Genomic DNA, 12015 nt, shown 5'->3' on the forward strand with positions numbered 1-12015 from the left:
CCATGTATATTATCAAGCAGTGCATGTCACGTGACGATATAATATATCAGAGGAAGAACATTGTTGCATACATCTCAAGCCTAATTAGTTTAATATACTATGGGTCAGCGATGTACGTAATGGAGGGGGGAGGGAAGAATTGGCCACACTATCTCGTTATGTCCTGAATTAGTTGCCTCAAGACTGGTGCCTTATTGGTTTTTCACTTATGAATATGAGGTTCCAATCAGTCTTCGGACTTTGACTAAACATACCTTAGATTTGAAGTGTTTTTTTCACATTTTTTTACAACTATCTCACGCATTGGTTAGACTCATTTTCTGTTTTGACTTATTTTATTTTTAATTGAAAGCTAACACTCTTGTGTTTTCTGATTCTACCAACATTGAATTTTGCACTTTTGTATTTGTATTGTACTCCATGTGTCTCTATTATTACACGCTTTTGTCATTCTAATATATACCTGTATATGTTAATAATTATAGTTGAAAGATTTAAAATTCTTTCATTACGTACTTCTCATGTTTAATTATTCGGTAAAGTTCATCCAGCCATACTCAATATATTTTATATGAGTGCTCCTAAGATTCAACATAAGTGTTTGAACCATAGATAAACACAGAAAAAGTTAATTATTTATGAAGGGTTGCTATTGCAACTTTAATATTTCTAGCTGTGATCGCTTAATTGTGTTTGAAAATTACGTATATTCATATTCTTACAATTGTCTCGCTTGGGCTAATTCCTTTTATTCTACGGAGGATTTTCCTATATGTAAAGCGAATAACAAGCAATCCCATGGCAAATTTTAAAACTTGTCTTACCAGTATCATCATGCTATCACCTATTTCATCGATGCCAGATTACGCCACAGATTATACAGCATAGTTATGTAACGGATTTAAAATAAATAATAATGATGATATTAATTGTACACTAATAATAATTATTATTATCTATAGCAATGTCACAAGAAGCCTGGAAATATTAGGACTATTTTGTGGATAAAATAAAAATGTAAATAATATAATCTATGGGTATTACAGTACTAAAATTCATTCAGCAAATATTAATAACTGCATATTTATGAATACTTACCTATTCAGACATTGTAGTTGTTGTAGTCAACTGTCTGAAGACAGATCTGAACCTCACAAGTGATACCAAGAAGACACCATTTATGGGGCAACTAGGCTAGGAGATAATGGGGTAGGGTGGCGAGCTCCGTTCCCCCTCCATTACATAATCGCCGATTAGCTACATATTGCACTAATCAGACTTCAGGTGCATGCAAACAATTGCTCTTCCTCTGACACATATCGTCAAATGATGTGTACTACCTGATAATAGATTCAGATCTTGTGAAGTTGAAATAGATGAATATCCATTACTGCAATAAAGAAATTAGATGTTATTCAGTAATGTCAATTGAGAAAAGCGAAATAAAGGTTTAACAATGTTAATTGCATTTATTGTACTCGCCAAATTTAGACGACTCCAACTCAGACAGCAGAGTGGTGTGAGTGAGGTCGTCTAAGCTTGGCGAGAACAATACTGCGCTTTTCTCTTATTATTGTAATAGAAATACATTTTCATTATCTGCTGAAATCATAATTTAATTTAAACATTTTGTAATATAATTACAAATAACCTGAATAATAGATTAATGCATTAAATAAAATAATGAACAATTGTTGAAAACACACTCATCAAATTTGAATGAAGGAATGTCATTTTCTTTAGATACAATGGACATGGAATTAAAAGATGAAAATGTAGATGTGGAAGCAGGATTTCACACTTTATTTAGTACTTCACCTTCCATTACTTAATGGATTCGTACTCATCGATTTACGGGGAAACAGTTGGTGACACTGACTAAACAAAAGAACGATCATGCGATAAATTGATTGTGATGAATCAAGTTGCAAAAATTATTGCGATGTATGACTGCGATTGTTTTGATTCAAAATTTCATTACACTTCATTGCTGGAAAATGGAATGACGTCATATAAACGAGATAGTCAACATAAACTTCAAAGTTTATTCCACACTATTCGATTGAAAGAAGCTAGAGTAATTGATCTCTGCATCTCTTTTACAAAATTTTCTTTTCTGTCCTGCTCTATAATTAAGTTACGCATGTATATGCTGAGGGAGTCTGCCCTAGCCGTGACGAAGTCAATTATTTTAATGATCGTGTATTCTGTGTACAGAGGTTTAAGAAATGTATAATTGCTTTCTTATAATTTAATTTTCCATGAATACAGTTAGTACTTTAAGACATGAAATCCTTTTCAAAACGTACATTATATTTCCTTCTGTTCGTAGCTTCACTCACAGCCCGGAAATGAGAATAATACTCAAATATGCAGCGTTGTCTTTTTCTTTTAATTATATCTGTATTTCACTATATAGACACAAACGCATATATAATAATTATAAATTGTATATTTAAAAATTAAGACCTTAAACATCGTAATCTTAATCAAATCGTACACAAGAAATACTTCACTATTTGCACTCATTTTCCAACTCTTAAACCAACGTGTAAACGAACCGTTCCCAGTGACACTGCATATTATTTTCATAGCTTTAGCTCTATAATATGGGATAAGAAAATAATGGCACCATGGGCTGTACATCGCGTTCTCAACTTATTACGCTGGAATCCACTTTCCTAGCAGAGATCGATCTGTTGAAAAATATCCTCTCCCTTTCAGCTTGATTGAAAACACTCCCAGGAATACAAGCATAGCGGTGCCTTACAAAAGGTGCTACCTTCACACGTGTATTACCCCAGACAACGAGATAACAACAAAAGAGTTGTGACGTTGCCACGTAAACTACAAGAAAATAATTGAATATCAACATCTCCATAAACCAACAACTCCTCAAACAATTTGCAAGCCGTGTTGGAATATACTTTTATTTTGGACAATAAGTAGTAAACAATCACAATCATAAACGACAAGGATTGGATGAAGAGCATGTTTTGGTTATTAATGTTTCTACCTTCAAGGTTACACCTTAGAATTTAGCGATTATCGATTTACACAAACTTTCTACTAGCTTGTTCTGACTCGTGTGAGCTTCCAATACCTTCTTGCATTGTCAACCAAGGATATGTTCTTAGGCCCAGTTTCAGGGCGCCTCAGTTAACAGTGAGTTGTGTAACTGTTCCTATAAATTTAATGTTAAATAAAGATAAATTAAGATTTATCAGCGCTTGTAACTTAACGTTAAAATAACTATGTTTAGTATCTCCCGTCGTCCATAAATTCTCCCACGAATATTTCTTTTGGCATTTTAGCAACCGATATATAAAGTTAGTTTTGTTTGCAGAAGTTTTCTTTATTGATATGGCTGATAGGTACGAGGCTTTTCAATCAAAGATCCTTGCCATAGTGTATATGCATACAGCCATCTCAATCCTAATATGGTTACAAAAGCAATTATTTTTTGCTATCTGGTCTGATCATAAAGGTAAATACTAGTACTATTGAGTAAGGTCTATACGTAACTTCCACTACAGAAACAGCAACAGGAGGCGTCTGTGGCAACCTTATTTCTAGACATATCCGTATACTTGACATTCATTCATGTGAATGATTTCGTTTAAGTGCTGACATTGACTTTCCGGAGCCAGAAACAAATTTTGGCATTGATAGAGCACCAAAAATGTATGATATTCTACATCTGACGACATAGAAGATGAAGTTGATTAGAGAGACAAAGATGAAGATGATAATTCCAAATTGAAGAGCCGAGTGCAATAACAACGTTATCGTAAAAAAAAAATATTTTTGGTAAACTTGCTAGGACTGAGTTTTGAAATGTTTAAAACGTTAATCCAATTTATTTAATTTTTAAAGTGTTAGATACAGTAAGAATAAGGTGTAGCCTATGCAAATTTTCAGCTCAATCGGTCTTGTAGTCTCGAAATTATTTTATTTTAATTATGCACATTAGTGATATAATCAAAATGTTTATTGCGCATTACATTTAAATACAGCAAGTTCAGATTTTTTCATTCGGACCCTGATTCACGGGCAATATTTTAACGTTGAGTAATTCATGATATCTAGACTGGTTTAGGCACAATACGTTTTTGAAAATCAGACATTTATTTCTTAATATTTCTGATTTACATATTAATTTTCAAGATACTTCACATTCTTCAACTTTAGATCTTACGTAATATATGTATATACAGGATGTCTGACTCAAGCCGTTCATAAATCGTTTTAGACATCACGCACACCAAGATTAGGGATGAACAATTTTCGTCGTTGAAATTCTCCAATTCGCAGAGCTTATTTTTGTTTTAATAATGATTGAAACAGCTAAAATAATTAATAAACAGAGACGGTTGGACTGAGTAATACGAGACTCGTATATTGATTCATACAATGCGTTTGAGGAAAGAAACATTTTTTTATAATACGCGGATCTCACAAGGAAGTCCATAGATCTCAGCTACAGGAATCGGTTCTTTGAATATTTTGACTATCTGTGAGGGTTTGATCCCCGGTTCTTCTTTTCGTATTGTTTAATTTCGAACACTGATTCCAGGTGATTCTAGAACGTTAAATTATATTTAAAAATACTTATAAATACCTATAAAAGCTCGAATCCTGCCTTCGGTAATCATTCACATTTTGAATCTCTGAAAGTGAAAGATAGCGAGGGAAGAATTGAATATAAAATGTTCCAGCAAGCAGAATATGCAATACTGTCCAACTCCATGCTGGTTGTCGTCGATCTGAACAGTGGTTGAACAGTGGTATTCAATCTCTTTTCTAGCGTAATTGTTTTACCTTCGCACCTCCAAACTCTATTGTAATTATATAAGAAATAACCAAAAAAAACAATGAAAATATGTGAACTGAAATAATTAGCAACAAATATATTAAAATATATCAGTATTTTTACATACGCAGTCAGTGGGTCAGTTGAGAAAACATGCTATCCCTCGGAGTACGCGTACCATACATTCATATGGTCTGTCATAGTCTGAATCCAACGTTTTTCTTCGCCTGCCCAGATTGTGACGTTCACACGAAAGTGTTGCTAGGAGTGACATACTCAAAACGTCTTTAAATGAAATAATATTTAGAACTGTACTTGTCTGTTCTTTAAAGGTAATGTTTGTGTTATGTCCGTTAGTAATTGTTCCGTATAAGCAAATCAAATTAATCTGGGGGATTGAAGGTAACTTACGCATTAAGAAATAATATATGTGTGTGTGCGTGCGCGTGTGTGCGTGCGAGTGTGTGCGTGTGTGGGTGTGTGTGTGAGTGCGTGCGTGTGTGTTTTTTTTTTCATGAGATGCTTTATAACTGCATGTCCCATTACGAATGTAATACTACATGCATGAAGCCTATTCCAAAATTACAAATTGTTTTAAGTTTTCCTCCCGTGTGTGTGTGTGTGTGTGTGTGTGTGTGTGTGTGTGTGTGTGTGTGTGTGTGTGTGAGAGAGAGAGAGAGAGAGAAAGAGAGAGAGAGTGTGTGTGTATCCAATGCCCACCTACTTCACTTGCGTGATTCGGGTTCCGCATATTGCGGATACATGGCAGAACTGTGACCCATTTTCTAGTGTTGTACACCATTTCGGCGGGTCACACTGTACATGATGTGTATCTGTGGAGAGTTGTGTCGTGGACTAGGGTGAGTGTATGTGTGAGTGTGTAAGTGTAGTGTGTGGAATGGGTGATGATGATGAAGATGAGGAAGGGAGAAGGGGAAACCCAGTACCGGCACGTAGTCTACTCCTGTCGAATAGCACCAAGAGGGCCGCCAGGCTTAACGTCCCCATCCACGGACGAATCATTATCAACAGTGACATGCTTTCTCTTCATATGCACTGTGGAGAGATTTGGGATTTAACCCAGGCATATTGGTGCACAATCTAGTGATTAAAAGCTCTGCACCGCCATCTCTCCTAGTACCGAGGTAGACATTTTACATGAAAATTTCTGACCCCGCCGGGAATCGAACCCGGGCCGGCTAGTCTGGAAACAGACACGCTACCACAGTGCTAACTCGTTTAAGAAATAATATTGAATTGACTTAATAGAACACTACCCAACGATAGACACGACTATACGAAACATTATAAGAAAATTGACACATTGACGTCACATGTTTAACATATCATAAGAAGATATTCACATGGACGCTAATACACACCCTTGATTCCGCCTGCGAAACCATTGAATATCTCCCACATGTCTGGGCTGATGTTTGGGCCGCCTAAACAAAAATGAGGGGCTTACATCAGACGCTCTTTACATGCATTAACAGTTTAATTGAATTTTGTGAAAACTACGTTCACATGGAGCAATTAGAACATCTTAAAATAGAGTTTCGAGGAAAAGGAAAATTTGTGAAAAAAGAAGTAATACTGACATATGGAGCATGTCTATACAAAAGTCGCTCCTAGATCTCAAAGAAGACTTAGATGCAAAACTCCTCTATCAACTTTTAGTAAGTGCCCAAGTAGTATTTTCGTACCAAAAAAAAAAATAAGTTTTGACCATATTTTGAAAAATTCAATGCTGGTATTCCTTAATAAAATTGGAGATTTTAGAATGTATAATATTTAAGGGCAGCTATTTATGTAATAATAGCATTAACAGGTTAACGGTCTTACTGTACTCAGCTTCTCAATTACTTTCACAAACACAAGTTCCGGTATGCTAATAAATTATGTCATAGAAACGTAGAAAATATGTTACATAAGGAAAAGGTTAAAATATTGAAATTATAATTGAGTAAATGAACTGTAGTCTGATATATTATTTATTACTAGTTATTATTATAGTTTACAAGGCAGAAGTGTGGCGCGGTTATCGATTGTTCCATCAGTATTAAGGTCAAGTCACAATATTACCCGCTGAAGCACGGGTAAATGCAAAGATTACGAACTGTTGTTTCGGAGTTTAATTTTAAACACCTCAACAGTTAAGTCGTAGATGACTATATACATATGTACAGCTAATCTAACTGTATTTCCAGAAACCGGAGATTAACCTTCTACAGATTAGAACTGGTCATCCCTGTTAAAACATACACTGAACGTGGTCATACAATTTAAGTTACCCTTATCGAGTTGATTACGGTTACAAATACGTCAATAATGCCTTTATTTATTATTCCATCGTTTCCTTAGACATTCTCCTGCTGTAAGTATATAAATAAATAACTTTGAATTATATATGACGACTCCATCACAGAAACGTGCTAGTCCCAATTAATGATTCTGTAGGGGAAACCCGGCAAAGCAAATAAGCTAAGAATAAACAATGCCACAGGCTATATTTTGCTGCTCCCGAAATAAAACCTTCGTGACAATGGTTGTGACACATATTGTCCACATATCTAAAAAAAAAAACAGCAATTCGTTTCCCGTACCTACGGACAGTGATATGATTTGAGAAAGAAAATGCAGTCAATTTTCTTCAAACGCACACTGACTTCTTCTGTCACTAGCTAGAATGACGACAAGTTACTTCCAGCAGAAAAATCTGGTAGGGATTCTTCCCCAACATAGCATAAAGCGCCATCTTTTGGCGTTTCTAAGAAATAGGCATTATTCTCTTCGCCCGGGTTGTTCATTTTGCCCGGGTCTCCCCTAATATTCTGAAATACAATTGAACTTATGAAGAAAGATTTCTAGGTTATATATGTATTTTTTTACGCAACATGAGATAAATTCATTCAAAAAATAATAATTTACCTTAAAATATTCCATGACAGCACCTCAAATATCATTCGATATATGTAAACGATACTTCTAATACATACGCATAAAACAAACAAAAAAATATTTGACAAGTTTTACAGAAATAAAATTATTATTAATTTATTCCTATTGAATACAAAAAGACATATGATAGTATTGTTAGATAGAGAAATATTTTGGAATAATATTTTTAACAATTGGGAATACAAACCAGTTCAATTTCGGCAATGTATTAAATGTACACTTATACAGAATGATAAGAGAACATGCATAAAAAATTCAATAAAATAAATTTCGACAAATATACTCGTCACTAATACAGGTAACATCGTGTGTCGTACGTAGTCCGTGCGTGAGTGTTACATTGTGCGTTTGTTTCGAAACCTTGTGGTGAATCATGAATAGTGCAGTTAAAAGGGAAAATACTTTAAAAGCAATATTTAATAAAGAGGAAACGCGTCCGACAGCATTTGACATACATAGATGGATAGAAGAAGGGTTACGTATCAAAGATACGGAAATACAAGCGATTCAGTTAGTAGGGAAACAAAATGCAGTGTATATTAAACTTACAAATAAAATTAGTTACGAACATTACCTACAACAACATACTGGATCATCATCCGTTAAACTTATGAATGGAGATAATGTAACAGTCAACATAACCCCTGCAGACGAAGAAGTCGTTATGGTACGAGTGCTCAACATACCACCGGAAGTGTCCAATGAAAGAATACGACAGAACTATGGGAAAGTGCAACATATAGAAAATGAAAAGTGGTCATCAAAATTTCGATATAATGTCTATACCGGTATACGCATTACACACATGGTACTAAACAAGGTCATACCTTCGTCGATTGTCATAGCCGGTCACGAAGCCTATGTAACTTACCCTGGGCAGGAACTTACGTGTTTTTCTTGTGGAAGTACAGCTCATATACGGCAAGCGTGTCCTAATAGGAATATAAAGCGCCTGTGACGATACAATCTCGAACACGTCTTACACTGAGTGACTTGATCCCTTCCCCTAGTGTTTCTACAGCAGCGGCAACTACTACTATGACTAGTGTTTCATCTGAAAATGGGACTGATAGTTTATCCGAAAAACAACCATCTACTGGTATTTCTGATACAAAATTAGTGCAAGAGAGTAATTCATTGCAAAAGAAATCAATAACGCAAAAGAGTAGTGCAGTGGCTGATAAGACGGTGACTATGACGATAGAACAGGGTGACTCGGAAACAGATTCAGCAGATGACGTATCCGAGATTCTTCACGAGCAACCAGTGAAAAAGTATAAAGCAATGGAATCTTCTGACACTGGTGAGTGTTCTGCCAATGGGCAGAAGAATCCTGTCGACGTTTTTGTTCCGGTTATTACAGGTGATTCAAAGGATCCTGAAGAAACTCGGCGAGCAACAGCATCAGTTCCAGAGGATTGGAACGAAGCAATGCAACAAGAAGAGCAAGATCTTGGATCGACAAACAAGTCCTCGTCACAAGAGATTGGTGTAAAGAAATTGGCTAAAAGCGGTAATTCTCCAAAACATCGTTCGCACCCTTACAAAGGAGAAGGCAGTAAACTAGGATTTCCACTATTACGTCCAGTTGACTAGATCTTTGACCGACGATTACTCGTCGTGCATTGTGCAACATGTTGTTGAAGTTTGTTCTGCTATTGGCTAACGTGATGACCATCACTGTAAGTATTGCCACTGTGAATTTCAATAATAACTCCTCGCCCACAAAACTTTATGCATTGAAACGTTTTTTAGTAGAGCATGATGTTGATATTCTTTTCCTTCAAGAGGTATCCACTGCAGATTTTTCGTCCTTATATAATTATACATCATATGTGAATCTAGGTACTTCTCGGTTGGGCACAGCTCTCATTACCAGAGCTGGAATTAATTTCCAGTCAGTTGTACAACTTCCCTCTGGTAGAGGTATTTGTGGACGTTTCAATGGTTATGGTTTTGTCAATATTTATGCTCCTTCAGGTAGCAATAAACGGCAAGAGAGGAATGAATTTTTTCAAACGGATGTTCCTTATCTCATGCGTTCCCTGAATGATGCTTATGTGTTTGGAGGGGATTTTAACTGTGTACTCCGTCCGCAAGATTGTACGGGAGAGTACCGATCCAGCAATACACTGCATCGTTTGGTGACAGGACTACAAATGAGTGACGCCTGGTTAATGAAGCATAATGATGTTGGTTATATGTATGTGTCTAGTAATTCTGCTGCTAGATTAGATCGTTTTTATGTCCATCGGTCAATAGCTCCAAACATTCGACGAATTAAGATCACTCCTGTAGCCTTTTCTGATCACTCAGCGGTCATAATGCATATTGAAATGAATATGTCGTTTTTGATATTTGGACGTCCCTATTGGAAAATGAACACAAGGTGTCTTCAAAGCCCACAAGTAATGGAAGAACTACAGCAGTTGTGGACTGAATGGTCGAAGAAGAAATCCGAATATCATGATGTAGTAAATTGGTGGGAATATTTTATTAAATCCCAATTAAAAAATTATTTTAAAAGACAAACTTATCTTCAATATCATGCCGATGAACATAATCTTAATTTCTATCATCAATGCCTGCTCGACTTGCATCATAGTTCCATATCACACTCAGAACGACGCACTCAACTCAACAAATATAAAGCTAAAATTTTGGGAATTTTTAGACAGCGAATGGAGAGCTTAAAAATGCGAAGCGGACTAATCCCTCCTATAACAGACGAAAGAATCAACCTCTTCCATCTTATACGGACGCATAAAAGAAAACGCTCTACCATGATCAGGAAAATTCAAGACAATACAGGCCAACACTATACTACACAACATGACATAAGTAACGCTTTTCTGTTGCATTTTAGCAATATTTTTCAAGAAAAATCCCACAATTCAACTTCTCTACGATATTTTGATTCAGTCAAGATCGCTACTGTATCGGAAGAAGAAAACCTATTGCTTGAACAGCCGGTCACTAAAGAAGAAGTTTATACAGCGCTTTGTCAAGGTAAGCGCTCAAGAACACCCGGAATTGATGGAATCCCACTAGAATTTTATGTAACCTGCTGGGAAATAATTAAGGAGGACTTAACAACAGTGATAAATGCAATTCTACATCGGAAGAAACTCTGTGCATCGCAACAGAAAGGTATTATTGTTCTTATTAAGAAAAAAATCGATGCGGACACCGTGCACGATTACAGGCCTATTACATTGCTCACATATGACTATAAAATTATAGCTAGAATATTAGCCAACCGCATAAAACCGCTTCTAAGTAAGCTCCTACATCCAGCACAGTACTGTGGCTCGTCTGAGCGTACTATCTTTGATGTGGTGTGTTCCCTGAGAGATTGTGTTGCTACTTCGCTTGAAGATAAAATCAAGAGATTATTGTGTTCCATCGATTTTGAACGTGCATTCGACAACGTGAATCATAATTTCATGCTCCAGTGTCTAGCATGGTACGGTTTCAGTGACACTTTTATCTCCTATATCAAATGTCTTTATAGTGGAATTAATAGTCAGATTCAAATCAATGGTTTTCGTTCACCAACGATCAATATCACTAAATCTATTAGACAAGGTTGTCCACTTTCTATGTTATTGTTTACTTTAGTACTTAATCCACTTATATGTAAACTGCATAATTCTATTACTGGTATTTCCCTCAGGGGGCAGAAGTTAGCGGTAGTTGCGTATGCGGATGACGTCAGTGTTTTGCTTTCAAATGAAAAGGATGTTGAAGAACTTAAAACAATTTTGAATGAATTCAGTAACATTTCGGGGCTACGTATCAACGAGCAAAAATCCAAGATTCTTCCGATTGGACAGTGGCAAGTGCTTCCGCAGTTACCCCCACTGCAAACAGTGAAGACCATCAAAATTCTTGGGATTGTATTTTCTGCTTCTATAGGAGAGATGATACATCTCAATTGGAAGGGAATTGTTCAAAAGGTTAAAGTAACAGCGCAAGACTTATATTTTCGTGATTTGTGTTTATATCAACGAAGTTGGGCTGTACAGACGTATATACTGTCCAAGTGCTGGTATTTAGCCCAAGTGTTACCATTAACAAATGCTTATGCACGACAAATTAATTGTGCAATATCGTGGTATATTTGGAGAGGTTATGTGTTTCGGGTGCCTATGTCAACATTAACCTGCAGTCCATCACAAGGTGGCATTGGCTTAATACATGTCATAGACAAATGTCTTGCGTTATTCCTAAGCAGAGGG

General features: G+C 36.0%; 1 protein-coding gene and 1 pseudogene across 1 annotated transcript in view; both read left to right on the forward strand.

Moving 5' to 3' along the window:
• LOC138709948 (protein O-mannosyl-transferase TMTC1-like) overlaps positions 1 to 12015 on the forward strand; it is a 1156611-nt gene that overhangs the window by 701635 nt on the left and 442961 nt on the right. The gene's annotated exons all lie outside the window — the stretch shown is intronic.
• On the forward strand, positions 8148 to 9370 carry LOC138711270 (uncharacterized; annotated as a pseudogene).

The sequence above is a fragment of the Periplaneta americana genome, chromosome 12 (genome assembly GCF_040183065.1).
Source record: "Periplaneta americana isolate PAMFEO1 chromosome 12, P.americana_PAMFEO1_priV1, whole genome shotgun sequence".
NCBI classification, from domain to species: Eukaryota; Metazoa; Arthropoda; class Insecta; order Blattodea; family Blattidae; genus Periplaneta; species Periplaneta americana.